The 19963-nt window shown below is 49.9% G+C and overlaps 1 protein-coding gene across 25 annotated transcripts in view; it reads left to right on the plus strand.

The window, feature by feature from the left end:
• Nucleotides 1-19963, plus strand: part of Mapt (microtubule-associated protein tau) — a 97583-nt gene that overhangs the window by 28533 nt on the left and 49087 nt on the right.

The raw sequence follows: 19963 nt of genomic DNA on the forward strand, positions 1-19963 counted from the left end.
TTTTACATTCAGAGCCAATGAGAGCTCATAGTGAACCCTGTCTCAAAACAAAAAGTGCCAACCAATCCGTGAAGGATGTGGACAGTGGACCCACACAGCTTGATCCCACCCCCAAAACTAGAAGTGTTTTACATTGAACAGGGATGCCATGGGAGGTGTTGGAGCATTTGTTCAGATATACTCGTCAAACATCCCTGATCCCAAAGCCCTAAGTCCAAAACGCTCGGAAATCTGAATTTTTGGAGCATCTGTGGAAGGATGTCTTGGCAGTTAAGAACACTTGCTACACGGTCACCAAGACTGGAGGTCAGATCCCAGCACTCAAGTCACAAACTGGGCATCCCAAGTGTCCCGTTACCCCAGCTCTTGGGAGACTGGGGATAGGTGGATCTCTGGGCCTTGCTAGCTTCCAGCTGAGACAAGAAAATGTGAGTGCCCGGTTCAGGGAGAGACCCCGCCTCAAAGGAACAGGCTGAGAATGATAGAAAATGTTGCCCTCTTCCTGCCTGTACACACGTGTGCATATGCAGACACATTACCCATGAATGGATGGATGAATGGATGGATGGATGGATGGATGGATGGATGGATGGATGGATGGATGGATAGACAAAATGTATTTGTGGTTTAGTTTGGTTGGTTGGTTCTGAGACAGGGTCTCTCTGTGTAGCCTTGACTATCTGGAACTCACTTTGTAGACCAAGCTGGCCTCCAACTCAAAGAGACCTACCTGCCTCTGGGGTTAAAGGGGTGTGCCACCACGCCTGGCCTGGGACACTCACCCTGTGGTCGTATCATGTGACTGGCTCAAAGGCTCTGCAGGAGGTAGACTCATACTTTGAAGGGAAACTTGTCTACATCTCCTTGCCCCCTCCTCAGACCGAACATTGCTACCCCTCCCCGCAGGAAGTCTCTCATGGGCAGATAAGCAGCTGGTCCTCAAAAAAATGTGAATATGAATATTCATGCATGCACATACGTACTTTATGGTATAGATAGCATTATATAGATATACACATACATAGAGACAGCTGAAGGAAGGATGGCCCTTTTAGCAGTAGGTAAGGCTGGACCTTGGGCCTATGGTACCAGCTGGCAGTCCCTTCCTCTAAGTATCCATTTTGCAAAGTTTCGAACCTACAGAAGAGTTGCTTAAATCATACAATAAACACCATAGGCCCAAGACCCACAATGGAAATATACTTTGAGCCCATAATAATAATTTGACAGTTCAATTCATGGAGTGTTTGGAGAGCCTTATGAGTTGGGGGTGGGAACTCTTGGGCTGTACCTGTCCAATGTTCACACTTCCAGGGCACAGATGTTTCGCTCCACTGACCTGTGGGGTGGGAAGTCCTGGCCTGTGGCTGAGCTGTGCTGACACAGCAAAGTACACCTTCTGAAGTGCGTGCCTACGGCCTGCTCCTCCCTGCCCTGCAGTGGCCCAGCCTCCCACCCCCAGCCTCAGACTCCACCCATTGCCTCTCCCCAACCTCACAACCCTCGCTTAGGTTTCTTTCCCCCTTTTCTATCCCTATGTTCTCCCCTCCCCCATGGCCTCCCTGCCAGTATAAAGCTAAGTAACTCTCCTTGGGATGGCGAGATGGTCCAGTGTTATTACAGCATAAATGCAAATCCAATCATAATGTCCTGAGTTCTCAGAACCCATGGTGGACTGAGAGAACCAACTCCTGAAAGGTGTCCTGTGACCTCCACACATGTGCCATGGGACACACACAGTTAAAGAATAAACTAAGTAATTAAGCAGTCTTCACCTTTATGACAAAGTAAAGCCAGAGTTTGCTTCATTCATCCTTAGCCCTCTTCTGTTCCCAGCTGGGTTTGACCTGGGATTTTTTTGTGGTTGGTTTTTTGTTTTTTGCTTTCTGTACTGGGTTGGAACTAGGGCCTTACACGTGTGAGGCAGGCACTCTACCATTGAGCCTCATCTCAATAGTTCTTTTTATTATTTTAATTTTAAGGCAGGGTCTCAGTAAATTCCCCTAAGCTGTTCTTGGCCTCCTTATGTAGCCCAGGGAGGCCGTGTACTTTTAATCCTCCTGCCTCAACCTCTGAAGTAGCTGAGATCACAGGCCTGCACCACCAGGCCGGCACCAGATGGAGGTTTGCTGAGGTGTCCTTGGCGTTTCCAACATGGTCACCCTCTTCACCAGAAGCCATAGAGACCTGGGCTTTGCCTTTCTCCCAAAACCAGCTGTAGTTCTAGCAGAGCCAGGTAGATGCCTCAGCAACCAGCAAGTCCCAAGTCGCAGTGGCTGTGTCATCTTCCAGTCTGGCCTCCTCCTTTGACTCCTTAAGACATCTGCCGTTTCCTGCCCTGTGGTTTCCTGTTCTGGCCCCTCTGCCTGGACTGCCCCTTCCTCCAGACTCACTCTCCTTGAGAACTCGTCCACATCCTTTGGGTCACAACATGAATATCACTTCCCCAGGGAACTTTCCTCCCAGCCTGTCCAGGTTTATGGCCTACTTAGGAAAATACAGAAAGAGCTCGGTAAACGTTACCCACACCCCAAAGCAAGGGCAAAACCTCATTGTTTTTTAATCCTACTTAAACTCCCCCTTTTCCTTGTTCCCCTCCCCACCTGCGATCCTGTCCCCTAATTCCCGAGTATAGATTGCCTGGGCATTGTTTGCTGTTAATAGATCCCTGAAGCACGGGCTCCCTGGCAGCTGACCGTGAAGTTCCTACCTCTACCAAGCTAAGTCCCCTCTGGATGGGGTCTGGTGCTCTGAGGAGGAGTTTACGCACCTGCAGAATTTGTCTTGTTGCTAGGGACTAAAGAAGGGGATGGTGAGATGGCTCAGGGGACAAAGACACTTGCCACCAAGGTGACAACTTGGGCTCAAGCTCCTGATCCCGCATGGTGGAGGGACAGAGGAGACTCCTACAAGGTGTCCTCTGGCCTTCACATGCTTGCGCCATGACATGTGCAGGCACACATACATGAACAGATAAACAGATAAAGTAGATAGTTGGGTAGACAGACAGACATACAGACAGACAGACAAAGACAGACAGAGATAAACAGAGATAGGTGGGTAGGTAGACAGACAGACAGAGATCACCCAAGATCACATGGCCAACACATCAAGAACTAGAATTTAGCGCAAGGCCCTGGGTTCGGTCCCCAGCTCCGAAAAAAAAAGAAAAGAAAAAAAAAGAAAAGAAAAAAAAGAACTAGAATTTGAATAATTTTTACAGAATTATTTATATATTTTATGCATATGATCACACTGTAGCTGTGTTCAGACACACCAGAAGAGGGCACCAGATCTCATTACAGATGGTTGTTCGCCACCATGTGGTTGCTGGGAATTGAACTCAGGACCTCTGGAAGAGCTCTAAACCGCTGAGTCATCTCTCCAGCCCCAAGAGCTAGAATTTGAATTCAGCTTCATGATGTCTTTCATTTGTGAGTTCATGACAATAAAATTATATTTATTTTTTTAATAAAAGCCAGAATTGGAATTCAGGTTCATGATGTTCTTTTTTAAATTTGTGACTTCATTACAATAAAATTATATTTATTTTAAAAACGAAACAAAAAGAACCAGTAAGCATGGTGGCTCAGGTCTTTAGTCCTAGTACTCAGGAGGCAGAGGCAGGCAGATCTACAAAGTGAGTTTGGGGACAGCCAGGGCTACACAGAGAAAATTGGTCTCAAAAAGCCAAAAGAAAGAAAGAAAGAGAGAGAGAGAGAGAGAGAGAGAGAGAGAATGAAAAGCCAGAATTTAAACCTAAATGTGTCAGCCACGGCCTGTATTTTAATACCTTCCACCACCACCACCCCCAGTGATTGATTTCCAAGATTAAATGTTCTATCTATAACTTCCATCCCCAGAATGTGATAACTACTGTTTAGAAACAAGCCCACGATAATTCCAAATACACCGGTTTCTGCTTTGTCACAGCTGTCTGGTTCCTTCCAACAGACCAGGGAAGTAGGTCATGGCTGCAGGGACCACACGCTGGCTGCTGCCTCTGTCTCAGGGACTGAGGGATGGCCAAAGCCAGCCAGGAGTATCGCCCTCCACGGGCCCTGCTTGGGTTTCATATCCTGATCCTGGGGAGCACTGACAGCTCCCACACTGCTGAGTGTTGCCTTCTAGAATTCTCAGTCTGGCTGCTGTGTGAGGCAGTGTCTGGAGAATGGGGCATTGGCAATAGCAGGTGTATGATGAGCTAGGAGCATCTCTCTTCATTCTCCTGGCGACCATTGCAAACTTACAGCTGCTGGCTACTGAGGGAGGGTTGCTCTTACCTTACGCAATCCTACAGAACAGTCACATCTCCAGTCGATAGATGCCCGGGGCTAACCTTTACTTTAATAGCCCACTTTTCTATATTGTTTTTTTTTTTTTTTGGTTCTTTTTTTTCGGAGCTGGGGATCGAACCCAGGGCCTTGCGCTTCCTAGGCAAGCGCTTTACCACTGAGCTAAATCCCCAACCCCTCTATATTGTTTTTTAGAAACAACCATGGTGTGAGGTGTTTGTAACGATGGCCAGAGAAGAGACAGTTACTTTAATGAACTCTTGTGCATTTCACTGTGCATCCTTTACTCCCGGATTCATGAGGCAAGGACAGGTGGATCTCTGTGAGTTCGAGGCCAGTCTGGTCTACAGATGAGTTCCAGGCCTGCCCAGAGCCACAGAGCGAGACCCTGTCTATAAACAAAATGAAATAAGATACATAAACATTTCAAGTAAATGTTAGTTAAGATGTGCTGATCCTTGCCTTTAATCCCAGTGCATGGGAGGCTCAACAAAAGTTCGAGGCCGGGGTTGGGGATTTAGCTCAGTGGTAGAGTGCTTGCCTAGCAAGCGCAAGGCCCTGGGTTCGGTCCCCAGCTCTGAAAAAAAAAAAAAAAGTAAGAGGCCAGCCTGCTCTACACAATGAGATCCAGGTCAGCCAGGGCTACAAACCAGCCCTGTCCCAAAGCCTCACCTCCCTGCAAAATAATGCAGACAAGGAGAAGGGAGTTCTCCTTGGCGACACGGTTACACATGTCTGGATTTCCGGTACGTGGGATGCTGAGACAAGAGGTTTGCCATTTGTTGGAGACCTACCTGGGTTGCATAGAAGGATTTTGTCTTACAGGGGTGGGAGCCTTGGGATATAACTCTGTTAGAGCGCTTGCCTAACCTATCTGAGGGCCTGCGTTCAGTCCCCACCACTGCAGAGAGAAAAGAAAACACAAGTGTTTATTCATGTATCCCTCAGCTCTGATCTTACCCTGGCAGCCTGGTGGTATGAACGAAGCTTTGTTTTATTCTTGACTTTTTACTTTTCTGGTTTTTCAACACAGGGTTTCTCTGTGTGGTCCTAGCTGTCCTGAAACTCTCTCTGTAGACCAGGAGGCCAGCCTGGAACTCAGAGATCTGCCCGCCTCTGCCTCCTGGTTGCCGGGATTAAAGGTGTACCGTGCCCAGCTGGTTTGAATTTTTGATATAGGGTCTCATCCAATAGCCCGGGCCTGGAACTTGTGGCTAATCCCCCTGCCTCAGCTTCCTGTGTTGGGGTTACAGGCATGAGCCACCATAGAGCCACTCTCTGCTTTTGTAAACCATAGCTAATAAGTGGGTTTAAAGGGCAGTGAAGTGTCTGCGAACGCCACCTACATTCGGCAAGCAGGAAACCGTACCCCAGGGCACAGCTTTGCTTTTCTTACTCACTCTTTAATTTTAAACAGCAAATTCTTCTCTTCCTTCGTTTTTTAAACTTTTTTTGAGAGAGGGAGAGAGAAGCTCCTGTATCCAAGGTGGACTTCAGATCTGCTCTGGGGGTTGGGGATTTAGCTCAGTGGTAGAGCGCTTGCCTAGGAAGCGCAAGGCCCTGGGTTCGGTCCCCAGCTCCAAAAAAAAAAAAAAAAAGAATCAGATCTGCTCTGAAGTCAGTAATGATCTCAACCTTGACACGCCTGCCTCTCCTGACTCTGGGGCGCAGGTCTATGTGCAGTTCTGGGGTCCAGCCCAGGGATTTGTATATCTTATAATAAACACTGTACACTCTGAGCTATGTCCTCAGTCTCGGGGAGATGGTGTGTGTGTGTGTGTGTGTGTGTGTGTGTGTGTGTGTGTGTGTGTGTGTGTGTGTGTGTAGGAGAGTTAGCCTAGCAGGTAGGAGTGTCGTCTGCTCTTCTAGGCTCTTCTAGGGGTCCCAGGTTCAGATCCCAGATCCCAGTATCCCATCTAGGTAGCTCAGGTCTTCAGCTCCAGGCAGCCCCCCTGCCAACCCTGAGACTCCAGCACACACTGCTCAGAAACACAGAATGCTGCTGGCCCGGACTGGCACCGCCCACGAGTAAAAGCCATCTTCTCATGTTCCCTTTGCCGCTCCCGGGCCGGGCCACTTCCCACATCTTGCCTAACCTCGTCACAGGGACATCTGCTTTCCTTCCCACAGAGATGGCGGACCCTGGACCTGGGGCCATCTTGAGCTGTTCTCCTTTGAGTTTAACCCTTGTGGGTTAACGACTGGGGAAAGCACAGGCAAGCACTTGGCTCTGTCTCCACGACCTAGCTACCTGCAACCCAGCCTCACAGGGTGACCTCTGGTCAGCAGCTGAAGCTGTGCTTGGCCTTGTCCCTCCTCAGAACCCTCCCCTCCTCCCAGCAGTCGGGCAGACTCCCTTGGGTAGCCTGCCTCTGCTCTGGTCTTCCCAACACCATTCTCTTCCCCTTTTCCATTGGCTCTCCAGGCCAGGGCCTCTTCAAAGCTTCATTATACAACCTGATATGTTCTTGACCCAAGACCTGCCTGGAGCAGTGGTCAGGAGTGGTCTTGTAGGGGGCTCCGGTGCTCACCACCCCTGTCCTTTGGAACCCAGAGGTGGCAAAGGCATCTGGATTCTGCAGAACTGTTGGCTTCCACAACAGTCTCAGGACCCAAACTTGGGAGTGATGCTCTTTGTCTAGCTCGAAGGCCCAGCACAATCTGTGGCTCCTGTCACCCTTAGGGAGCTGTCCCCTGAAGCTGGTGCAGACTGCCCTCATTCTTTGAGCCTCACGCCTCTCCCATCTGGGTCCCTCCGATATATTCTCTTTCCAGCCACTCTTTCCCACCCCTCTGCCTGTCTCTCCCACCGCAGTAAAGCTTGTGTGTTAGCGCATGCAGACGTGGATGCAAGACACAGAGGGGCGTGTGGAGAGCACTCTGAGCACCCATTACACTCCCCCGCTCATTTGTGAGGTGCCTGCCCCATGTACAAGCATTGAGAGGTTTCCAGTAGTTCAAAAGTAATTCATTCAGGAGTCTCCGCCCTCAAGATGCTCACTGCCAGTTGGGAACCAGCGGCATGACGTGGCACCGTTAACCTGCCTGAGCAGTGTCAGGTGAAAGACAGAGTCTGTGGTTCCTGCCCGTGTCTCCAGATTGTTAGATTTCAGCCCAATCCTCCAGGGAAGGAGACAGGACCAGGGAGACCAACTATGGAATTCTTCCAAGGAAATTATGATGATAGATCTGTTTCTGGTGTCCCTAAGCTTCCTCCGCACTCCCAGCCTTGAAGGACAGGGGGTTCCTCTGAAACCCACCTCTTCCCCAGCACCTTCCCTGGTAGCCATCCGGTCTCCTGTCCATGACCTCCTGCGTTTTCCTGTTCGTGAACGCTCTGCTTTAGTGAGTTAACCCAGCATGCAGTGTTTCCCTTTCCACACGGGGATGGTTAATCTCCAAGTCTTGTGGCCCACTGGCCCTAGAAGGTGTCCTCTGGCAGGACCTTTGTCCTCTGCTCCCTGGTAGGCAACAGCCCAAACTCCACCACTGCCCTGTCTTTTTGGGATTCCCACCTCCAATAATCCTGAGACTGTGCAAACAATGGGCAAGCCACCTTGACAGTTTAATGCAGACAAAATTTCCTCGGTGATGTGGTTTAAGCCAAAGCCAGGTTGACAGCAGGGAACTCTGTGTACAAGCCATTCCTTGGAATGAATTGTTGCTTGCCCTGTGGATCCTGAGAATCCTGCTGGGAGACTGGCGACAGGGACGCTGAGGCCAACCAGTCACAGACTCTCTGGGCCAGCCGGGAGTCCTACCTTGTACCCAGGCTCAAAGGGCACCTCTATTTTTAGACGTAGCCAAAGAAAAGAAATTTAATTTCATGCCTCTTATGCAACTTTTGATTTGTGTGTTTTGTTGTTAAGTTGATGTTTTGCATTTAGACAGCGTCTCACTAAGTTACCCTGGCTGGCCCGAAATTCACTAACTATGTAGAACAGGGACCAGGCTGACCTCGAACTCACAGACCTGCCTCTGGGTCCGTCCCACCTCATTGCTGGGATTAGTCATGAGCTGCCACATCTGGCCCTTATGTAACTTTTGAAAACTACCTCTGGTTCCTCTTCTTTTGTCCTCTTTATTTTTGAGATAGGATCTTGCTGTATAGTCCAGGCTAGCCCTGAGCATATAGTAATTCTGCCTCAGTTTCCCAAGTGTCAATATTATAAGCATGAATCTGCCACACTCATCTGTGTATGGTTTTGCTGGTGACTCCTGGGACACTCAAAAACCCAGAGGAGGCATACAGCATGATTATAGTTCTCATGGATCATTTTTCCCTCTTGACATGTACACGTGCACATAGTACAACCATACATATATAGCTACACATGTGCGCACACATACACACACCAACATACACATGCTTACATACATATGCACACAGAACATACACACACATGCACACATACGCATACTCATGCACATATATGCTCGCACACACACAAACACATATGTGTGCACATATGGACACGCACTAATGTGTTCTCCCTCTCGAGCTTCCACCCCAGTGAAGTGTTTTGTCACCTTCAATTTTCCAAGTAGGATTTCATTTCCCTAGTTTTTTCTCATTCCCTCCCTGTCTTTCTCTGAATCCCACTTCCCCCCTCCCAGCAGACCTCCCCCCGCCCCGTTTCTGGACATCGTAATTCCCATCCAGTCTTGCTTTGTGTCCTTTTGCTGCACAGTGGACCCCTGGCACCCAGCAACACTGCCGCTTCAGCAGCGTGTTCTTGAGACGCAGAACCTAAATGTGTGCCCAGGCCTCCTTTTCCTGCCTCTCCCTGACCTAGATTTCTGCCGTGTCCACTCTAAGTGGTCCAGATCTGCAGTGCCAGTCTGTCCACAGCGGGCCGGACTCTGGTGCGAGCATGTTTTGTTTTGCCCAAATGAGAGTGTGTTTAGTGCTCTTCATCAGCTGTCAACATGGCAGATGTTTGAAAACGCTACAGTGAGGAAAACACGGGCTCACAAGGGGTGTCTCCTGAGGGGGCGTCTCCTGAGGGGGTGTGCACAAGGGGGTGTCTCCCGAGGGGACATCTCTCTGCCATACTTTTGAAGAAATGCCTGTTCTCCCTGCAGCCTGGGGGGTTTTGTCTACATTCACAGACACGTTCTCTATAAAAGTGATATTCATGAATAATTTCTGCTGTTGCTCTTGCTCTTGAAGGGGCTTTTGTAGGCTCCTCACCCCTCCTACAAAGCGGTTGGCTTCACGAAGGGTGTGCCAGGACAGGGTTTTGGCATGGTCCCCGGGGTGTCACGGGACAAGGGGATGATCTCACTGGGTCCACCATCTGCCCTGACTGGCCAGAGGCTGCCTCGGGAGGGCCAAGGGGCACCACGTGCCCTGGGTATTTTCAAACAAGAGCCTTCAGAGAGAGCTGGCAATTCAATGAGTGTTTCACCCCGGTAGGCTCCCAATTCTATAGAACTCCAGGGGCTTCTGCAAGGGCTGCTTTGGGCAGCGCATTGTTATAACACAATCTGAAGCGGACCTGTTCCGTGTGAGGATGTGGGGTAAGTTGGGGCATTTGCCCTGAGAAGCTGATCGTTCTGAAAGTACAACTATCCCGTGAAGGTTGGTTCACCCATAAGGCTTCAGTGATAATTACCAGAGATGTAGCTTTTCAAACACATGCATTAATTGTTTAACCCCCACATCTTCTAGACAACTGAGGCTCAAAGAGGTTGAGTGACTGACCCAGGGTCACCATAGTGATACCCTGCCCCTGCCTCTGCACTGAAGAGAGAATCCAAACCTCGCTGTCCTTGACCCAAGATATCATTTCTTCCCTGTGTTTGTGAACACTGTTTATTTTCTGTTCATCCAAGACAACCCAAGTCCAGGTCCTTCATTACCGAGAGACAACCGCTCCTTAGCCATGGCTCCTGACACCGCCCCCTCCCCCATGCCCCTCAGGACATGTCCTCAGACTCAAAAAATAGAAATGGAGACATCTAAAAAATTGCCACCTTCCCTACCCCAATTCTCCTCTTCCTCCCTTGGCTTCCTTGTTGTCCCCGTCTAATGAAATGTCTTTTAAAAAAAAACAGAACCAATTCTGGCCTGTTCCCTGTGGCCTTTCAAGCTCCTGCCTCTCCCACTGCTTGTGGGTCCCCAACAAGCTGAGACTCTCGAGTGGGTGGAAAGTTCCAGGCTCAGTTCTTTCCCCAGACCTGCCTCATCTTCCCTGTGCTCACCCAAGGACTGCACTAGGGGTGTGGAGCCAGCACCCCAACCTTCCCCTGGAGTTGTCCTTTACTCCACCTCTGCAGGAACCACCCCAGAGGTCCCCTCCCCTCCAGCTGACCCACCCTGTCCCTGGATGCCTCTCTTCTGGAGAATCCTTATCTCCTCTAAATTTTTTATTATTTGTTTATTTTTATGTATATAAGTACACTGTTGCTGTCTTCAGACACACCAGAAGAGGGCATCAGATCCCATTACAGATGGTTGTGAGCCACCATGTGGTTGCTGAGAATTGAACTCAGGACCTCTGGAAGAGCAGTTGGTGCTCTTAACCACTGAGCCACCTCTCCAGCCCCTTCTCTATTTTCTTTGAAGTTTCTTTATTCAGTATCCATGTTGTCATGGCGATCGGTCTCTTCAGGCTACCGCAGTGCAGCCACTAATGTGACACCTTCCATGTGAGTATTTTAGTGACACTCACAGCCGCCCTGCATGACAGGAGTAGCTCTGCCCAGCTACACAAAAAGACCCTGCAGTTTGGTCAGGCAGAGCCTCAACATCTCCCGTCTGGTGAGTGTCTCAGCTAGCCTAAACCTGGCTTTCGAGTCCGCACTAGTATTCTGTCTAGACAAGTCTGAGGAGAGATGTGAACCAAGACTCTCCCTCAGGGTGATTCAGATCCCAAAGCCACAAAGCTGGAGAGTGGGCCACCAATTCACCCAGTAAGCTGAACCCACTGCATTCTGGGAGGTGGTGGGAGGGGGTTGGGGTCGTCCTGTTTCAGTGCAGAGAGGCTTGACAGGAAGAAGGCATCTCAGATCCTGAGGTCTGGCTTCAGGGGAACCTGGTTCAAAAGGAGCAAAGGGGGTCCCCTGGGATCTCCTGGGCTTTCCTGCGAGCCTCCCTAACATGTTCTCCCCGCCATGAAGATGAGGCTGTGTGCTTCCGGGTGCTGAAGAGAAGGTTCAGTGGGTAAATTAGCACTTGAGGTCAAGCATGAGGACCCGAATTGGAATCCCTGTGTAAAGCTGGATACTGTCACATTGAGTGTCTGTAATCCCCGTGACTCAGGGGGCAGACACAGGAGACTCTCCGTAAGCTGGCAGACCAGCGACCCTGACAAACCACAAGGCAGAAGGTGAGGACTGACACCCGAGGTTGTCCTCTAACCTCTCCATGCACGGAGTGGCGTACGTAGGTCTGCAGTTAGACAAAACCTCGCCCAGGGTCAGACGGAAGGCAAGGTGACTTAAGGATAGAATAGAAAAACACACAAGTGGTACCTGGCTATAGGATTATTTGCTCTTCTTAAAGGAAAATATGCGTGGCGTGCAAAGACGGAGGCTGTAAAGTAGCTATGTAGCTCTTGCCTGTAACCCCAGCACTTGGAAGACTGAGGCAAGACAAGAGGACCGGGAGTTCAAGGCTAACCTGGCATACACATAAGACATTGTCCCAAAGACAGGGACCGGGGGTGGGGGTGGGGTGGAATGGAGGATCTAAAAGCTTCCCTCATCCATCTGGGGCCCTGCATTCAAGGACTCAGGTAGACTTAAAGTGGTGACAGGGACAGAGGCTCGGCAACCCACCTCTTTCACCATTAGGGTAGGTCGCATGACAGCTCCTGCCCCAAAACTACTTGGTGTGTCAGTGACAGAGCAATTACACTAAGCACACAGGCAAACACAAACGTCTCAGAAAGGGAAAGTAGAGGAAAACTAAAGTCACACGGACAGACGCTGCGGCCTTCATCTTCATTTTCTGGGAAGGGAGAGTTGAGGCAGGGTCTCACTTTGTAAATCATGTTTGTCTTGAACTCATAAAGATCTGCCTGCCTCTGCCTCCCGGGTGCTGGGATTACTGGCGTGCCCCACCTTTAAGGCTGAACTGTTTGACCACATCAGTAATTACAAAGCATTTTAGTTCAAACAAGCAAACAAATTCCACCCCCCGGAAACTCTTACTTAAAAGCAGAACTGTAGCCAGGCATAGTAATACACGCCTCTAGTCCTAGCAGGGGGCAGAGATGGCTGGGGGCGGGAGAGGGTTGGGGGTTATCAAGAAGAAAGATCAGGAGTTCAAAACTAGCCTGGGCTATATAGCAGGATATTTCAAAAACACCAGAACTGTCCTCTCAGGCACAACGTGTGATTTTCTACACTGGTGGACAGCGGCCAGCTGACATCAGCCGTGACATCTGTGTGCACACAGCAGAGCCACCTCCTCTCTGAAGTGACTTCCCCTCATCTTTTCACACAAATGCTGATTGTTCTCTCTTGATAGAGGCCCAGAGTCGTTCCAGCTCCCTCACCGACGTGAGTCTCCTCTGCGTATGCTCAGTTTCCTCACCTTTAGCCATTCTGCTTTCATTAGTGCTTGGGTCTATTAGTGCTGGGATCTAGAATGCCCTGTGGTAAATCGCCACGTGATATGACCGTGAGCTCAGAGATCAGCTTTACAGAGCACCTGTCCTCACCTGCCTCGTTAGAGAGACAAGGGATGACATCCAAAAGGATATGTGACTTCTGAGCTGCCAGGACCTGGCCTCAAAAGGGCAAGCCTTTAAGCCTCGGAGGTCGATCTTGTCTTTAGTTGCAGTCTGATTCCCTGGCTCTTCTGTGTCCTGACAGGAGGGCTTTCCTCCATGCCTTGGCTACAGTGGTGTCAAGACTGCCTGCTGTTTCAGCGGCCTTTGTATGGAAAAGTGCAAGGGCCAACCACAGACATTTTCATCTCGGGTACAAGGAGAAGGTTCTCAGAGGAATCCAGGGATTCCCTTCAGTGGAGCCAATGGGCTCACACTCCTTAGCTGTCGTCAGCCACTGCTAACTCATGTAGTCCAGGCTGGCCTCAGACCTGACCTGTAGCTGAGGATAGCCCGAGACTCCTTCCATCACCCAAGTGCTGGGTTTTGAACCCTGGCTCTCTTGGATACTTTCTTTATGGCTTCGACAAATCAATCTTTCTGAGCCTCCTATGGAAGCAAGCACAGTCACCAGCTGTTGTAGCAATTAAATAAATCAGTACCACTTGAAACATGGTTTCTGCCCTTAAGAGAATCCTGCTTCCTGCCTACGGATCCTGACAGATTTGAGGGGAACCGAACAGACTCAGAGGAGAGATGCAGTGTACAGGTCAAAAAAAATAATATATAGCCTCTTTTTAAAGATTTCCCCACTTTATGTGGAAGGGTATTTTACTTGCGTGTACAAATGCACCATGTACACGCAGAAAACAGTGTTGGCGTGGTTGTGAACCACCCTGCTGAAAACCAAACCTGGGTCCTCTGCAAGAGCAACAGTGTTCTTAACCTCTGAGCTGTCTGTTTAGCCTTGATACCACCCCCGCCCCCCAGTCAGGGTTTCTCTGTGTATAGCCCTAGCTGTCCTGAAACTCTCTATAGACCTGTCTGACTTCAAACTCAAGAGACCCACCTGCTTCTGCTTTCCCAAGTGCTGGGACCAAAAGCATGAACCACCACAGCCCAGCTCTCAGCCCTTTTTTTTTTTTTTTTTTTGAGACCAGGTCTTAACTCTGCTCTCCCAGTTGGCCCTGCTAGTCGTGTGGTCAAAAATAACCCTTGAGAGCACTGTCCATTGGGAGGTAATTTGGAAACTCTATCTCTACTTGCTTTTTACCAAACCTGCCTGCTATCTATTTTTTATTTAGTGGGTTTCTTTGGGACGATGGAGTTGTTTGTTGAGACACATATGTTTGTATGTATATATGTAGGTAGGTAGGTAGGTAGCCTCAAACTCCCAGAGATCTGCCTGCTTATGCCTCTCAAGTGCTGGGGTTAAAGGTATGTGTTACTCCTCCCAGTTAGGATTTGCTCTTTGTTATTGTTGTTGTTGTTAAAACAAAAACATAACAAACGAAAAACACTTTATGGACATAATTAACATGCTGTAAATGTCGTGATGTTTTTTTTGTTTTTTGGGGGCTGGGGACCGAACCCAGGGCCTTGCACTTCCTAGGCAAGCGCTCTACCACTGAGCCAAATCCCCAACCCCTGTTGTGATGTTTCAATGTGTTCACAAAGCAATGCTGGCATCCCTCTTACCGAGGCCAGTTTGGGTTTTTAATCCGAGGCTGGTAAGGACCATGCCTCCCTCCTTCCTCAGGAGCAGAGCCTGGCTGTGGCAGATCCGCTGAGTCACAGCGCCGGTGTCTCTCCCTCACCCCCACCCCCACCCCGCTTCCCTCGCCCGCCCTCCCCGGGCTGGCGTCTGGCGCCCCCTAGCGAGGCCTGAGCGCAGCAGAAAACCCCACTCGGCGCTGTCCGGAGCACCAAAGTCCACCCAGGAAGCTGCTGGGTCCCGGTCTCACAGGCTTCTGCATCGCTGAATCAAAGACCCGAGATCAGCCTCACTCCGGCTTTCCCTGAATTCCCCTCCTACTGCCCTTTTACAAAGTAGTGATGGCTTGTGGGAAACTCAGTGACCGATGTGGCACAGTAGCTTAGAAATGGGTTTTAGTGGCAAAAGATCTGAGTTCAAACGCTAGCTACGAGAGTTACTCAACGTCTCTGAGCCTCAGGTTTAAGAAGGTAGTAATTATTTCTTCTGGTGTGGTTGTACTTCACAGATGACCCTGTAAACTGCAGGGGCTGGAGTTTAGAAGCCATTGCATTTAATTACCCAACTACCTAAGGGTGTTGAGGGCCCCTCTCTTACCCAAGGAGCTCTCCAGAAACTCAAGTGCTGGTTACTAAACCATTTTGCCAGGAGCAGGACCCAGGCAATGAAGAAAGCCTATTGAGTTCCATCTCAGGAAACGTCCCCAGACTAGGGCAGTCTGCAGTCTGAGGAGGTTCCTGTCTCCCTTGGGAAGAAGGTTGGGAGATCTGGGAGCTAGGAAAGACCAGGGCTCCCTTCTGAAGCCCACAATGAGCTGCTAAGGTATTTGTTGACTTCTCCTGCAAGTTGAAGCCCCAGGTGGGGAATCACTCCCCAGACCCCAGCACCACTGGGGACCTTGCTCCCAGGGTAGCAGTGTTGGAAGGCAGAGGGCATCAGACATGTCCTCGGTAGACTGAAATATCTCACAAGCCTGTCAAGTCCCTGTGACTACTTGCCTGTCAGGGATTCTCATCCTGCCCACCGTAAAGGTTTACAGTGAGCTCAGAGACTCTGCCGTGGAAAGGAACCAAGGGAAGAAGCAGACGAATTCAAGAGAGGAAGCAGGGCCCCAGGAGGGTTTCAGAGAGGTCGGCAAGGTAGTCAGTTGCTGGGGGTTCCCTTGTCTACCTCCTGTCACTTTAGAGGGCCACCCGAGATGGCAAATTGGCTGTGCAGAAGTCAGAAGGGCTGATGTCTTTAAGGCTGGGGAGCCACTGTTCTTCCAGGACAGAAGGACCTGGGGCTTCATCTGCACATCCCTGGGCCTCCAAAGGTCTGGGAAGTGCATCCGTTAAGGTGACAATAGTAATGTCAATGGAGATATTTATCTAAAAGGCTAGCCTGCAAGGGCTCCCGAGGGGCCTATGAGGAGCACACTGTCAACTACTCCCCTCTTTGGCAGGCGTCTGGTAAATACTTCCTGATGCCAGGCCTTGGGGCTCTGTGGCCTCAATCCAGGCAGGTGTCCCATGGGCCTCTTCCACTCCTGCGTCATCAGTGTGGGTCATACGGCTGGGGAAAGGTCATTCCCTCTTGCTCTCCAGGGATCTGTTCTTTCTGGGGTCTGGACCAATGGACCCCCAAGGATGTTCCAGAACATTCATTCTTTTCTTTTCTCATCACCCTCTCTTCCTTCCTCTTCTCTCTTCCTTCTGCCTTCCCTATACTGCAGAAGAAACACAGGGCCTTTTACATGCTAACTAGTGTTCTACCACAGAGCTCCTTCCCCGGCTTGGCTTGGCTTGGCTCCTAGGTCCTGAAACCCCCAGCCAACCAAGCCTAGCCATGAAGGGTGTAAAGAAGTCCTAAGGGCACCTGCCCTCCCAGGACTGGGGGCCTTCCTTACTTATACAGCTTTTCCCATCCCCCACAAAGGAAAATAGCGACCCTTGAGATGTGCACGGTTTATTTATTTTTACATAGTAAATAGTAGCCTGTGCCTAAAGGATGATTTAATCTCTGCACAGACCTGCAATTCATCCTGCGTCCGTGGGTGTGTCTGGACCTCTAGCTGACCAGAGGCTGGGATGTGTGCAGGGGCAGACAGAGCATTAGGAGCTGGGTCATGGCCTGGGTGGTGGCGTGTGCGTGGGTTGAATGAGACAGCTGAGCAGTCAGACACAGCCTGGACCACCATCCCCAGCCCGTAAACTGCAGAGCAGCATCGAATGTGACGCTTGGCTCTCCAGCTCCCTAGCTGGCACGCATGGAAACTTCTAGAAACAACTGAAGACAATCCGACGCGGACAGCAGTTGAAACTCAACATTGAGAATACAGATGTCCATGAACACGTCACCCCGGATGTGGGTGATGTCATCTGATCTTGGATCTACACAGGGTCAGGCCTGGCGGCTACTTGGATAGAAGAACATAGAGAGCAGCCGCAGTGCAGGGATTCTTGCTGATGACTCATTTATTTACAGATTTTTAAACTGTTATCATTTGGAATGTATAAAAAGTACATACCAGAGAAGGGGCTGGAGAGATGGCTCAGAGGTTAAGAGCACTGACTGCTCTTCCAGAGGACCTGAGTTCAATTCCCAGCAACTGCATGGTGGCTCACAACCATCTGTAATGAGATCTGATGCCCTCTTCTGGTGTGTCTGAAGACAGCTACAGTGTGCTCATGCTCATATACATAAACTAAATAAATAAATCATATATATGTGTGTGTATATATATACATACAAACATAAATATGTATACATATATATTCACATACATACACATGCATACACACACACAGACACACCGGAGAAGGGGCTGGAGAGATGGCTCAGCAGTTAAAAGCACTGGCTGCTCTTCCAGAGGATTCGGGTTCAACTCCCATTACCCACATGGCAGCTCACATCAATCTTTAGTTCCAGTTCCAGGGGCTCTGATCCTTTCACACAGATAGACAGGCAGGCAAAACACCAATGCACATAAAGTAATTTTTAAAAGAAAAGATAATATACTAGAGAAGAGACAGGTCTGGCGAGGAGGATTGAGAGTTTGAGGTTCACCCAGGTCTCAAAAGTAATGTGAAGGGCTCAGGAGATGGTTTAGTGCATAAAGTGCTTGCAGCACAAGCATTAGAACCTGAGTTCAAATCCCCAGAAATCACAGGAACCAGACAGGAGAGCACATGTGTCTGTAATCAGAGTGCTCCTACAGCACATTGAGAGATGGGGACTGGAAACTGGCAGAGAGGACCTAGCCAGCTGCGCATAGCTGGAAGACAGCAAGAGACCCTGTCTCAAATAACAGAGGAAGAAGACAGACACCCAAGGTTGGCCTCTCACCTCCATCATATCCTGAAGCACCTAGGCACTTGTAAGTGGCATTCACACACACAAGTACGTGTGCATGCACACTCTCCCACACACTGAAAAGATAATACGTGGCAATCGACTCTGACACACACCTTTAATCCCAGCACTCAGGAGGCAGAGGCTGGTGGATCTCTGTGAGTCGGAGGCCAGCCTGGCCTACAGAGTGGGTTTCGGTGTTGCCTGAGGAGTAACACCTAAAATAGATCTCTGACCTCCACTTACACACACACACAAATAAATTATGGTGATGATGATGATGATGATGATGATGGTGGTGGTGGTGGTGGTGGTGGTGGTGGTGGTGGTGGTGGTGGTGGTGGTGGTATGCAATACCTGTGTATTAAAAAAAAAATCCCGGGGCTGGGGATTTAGCTCAGTGGTAGAGCGCTTACCTGGGTTCGGTCCCCAGCTCCGAAAAAAAGAACAAAAAAAAAAAAAAAAAAAAATCCCCTGGTCTACAAAGTGAGTTCCAGGATAGCAGGGCTCTGTTACACTGAGAAACCCTGTCTCAAAAAAACAAACCAAGATGCTAGGAGGCAGGTCGGAGCCTCTGCCGTTGCCATGGTAACCAGCGAAAGCCTGCCCACCAGAAGAACAGGAAGAAGCAGAGCGACTTGCTTCAGGGAAAGCACAGAGAAGATGGACTTCTGCCCCCAAGTAGAGGACTAGAAGATCATGCAGCAGAAGCAGGAACCCAAGTAGCCTTCTGGCTTCATGCCCCTGCATCCGCGTGCCTGGAGCCAGTCCCATCATGCTCCACTTTCTTCCTGTAGTGCTCACAGGTCCCAGCACCAACCATTCCCTCTGCCCTGAGTCTGCAGCGGGTTCCTTTTGTCCTTCCTTCCTTCGAGGGCCTCAAAGTATTAAAAGTAGCTTTGAAAAAAAATCCATAAAAACAAAGACCCATGAAAAAATTGTAATTTTAACGGAAGTCAGAGCGGGTTTAAAAAGTTCCTAGTTGTTTGCGTTTTGCTTTGCCTTTTCAACTTGACACAAGCTAAAATTATCTGGGAAGAATGTCCATTGATAAAATACCTCCATTGAAGAGCCTGTAGGCAAGTCTGCAGGGGCGGGGGGGGGGGGGAGGTCTCGATTGATGATTCGTATGGGCGGACCAAGCCTACCTCGTGCAGTGCCGTGTCTGGGCAGGTTGTCCAGACTTGTATAAGGAAGCCGGGTGAACAAGACATGAAGAGCAAGCCAGTTCAAGGCATTCCTCTGTGGCCTCTGCTTCAGTTCCTGCCTTGAGCTCCTGCCCTGACTTCCCTCCATGATGTGTGTGACCTGGGAGCTGTAAGATGACATCAACCTTTTCTTCTCTGACTCCGTTTTGGTCATGGTGTCTTATCACAGTAGTATAAACCCAATCCAAGCAACGTGAATGGAATCTCTATTAGGAAAGTGCAGCCTTGGGAAAGGGGCGTCATCTCTCAAGCAGTGATCTTCGGCAAACAGAACGGGCGGCACCAGCACCATTGTCCTGTCCCCATGGTGTCTCTTTACCTTACCTGTCTTTGCCCAGCCACCCAAGTATGCTTGTGGATTTGTATAAAGCAGCCTTTAGTATACTTGCGGATTCTATCCCCCTGCCTAACTGCACTCTGACTTTGAAAGTCAGTCTAGCAATTTCTAAGCCACACGTCCCATGACTATGTCTTCCTTTCCGTCTCCTTTACCCACATCAAGTTCTGGCCTCTGAACTCTCCCCCTGGACATGGTTGTTACCGCACGCCAGCAGGTACTCTTACGTTCCCACTAACCCTACACAGAGCGGCCAAGTTCACCTTAGGACACCACTTTGGTGCCATCCCTGCCGGTGAGGTGAGCAGAGTCCAAACCAGCCGGTTCATCTTCCTCCATCCACTGCTGTGCCCTGCAATTCGCTCCACTCATCGCTGACTGGGAGGACATGCAGGGCCTGGAGGACGATGCTGGCAGATCTTCCCCTCTCCACGCAAGGCAGGGCGCTACCTCCGTAAAGATGCAGGCTCCGCCTGTACAGGGCCCGGGGTCCCACAGTCAGCTGGCATTCACAG

The sequence above is a fragment of the Rattus norvegicus genome, chromosome 10 (genome assembly GCF_021556685.1).
Source record: "Rattus norvegicus strain SHRSP/BbbUtx chromosome 10, alternate assembly SHRSP_T2T, whole genome shotgun sequence".
Classification (NCBI taxonomy): Eukaryota; Metazoa; Chordata; class Mammalia; order Rodentia; family Muridae; genus Rattus; species Rattus norvegicus.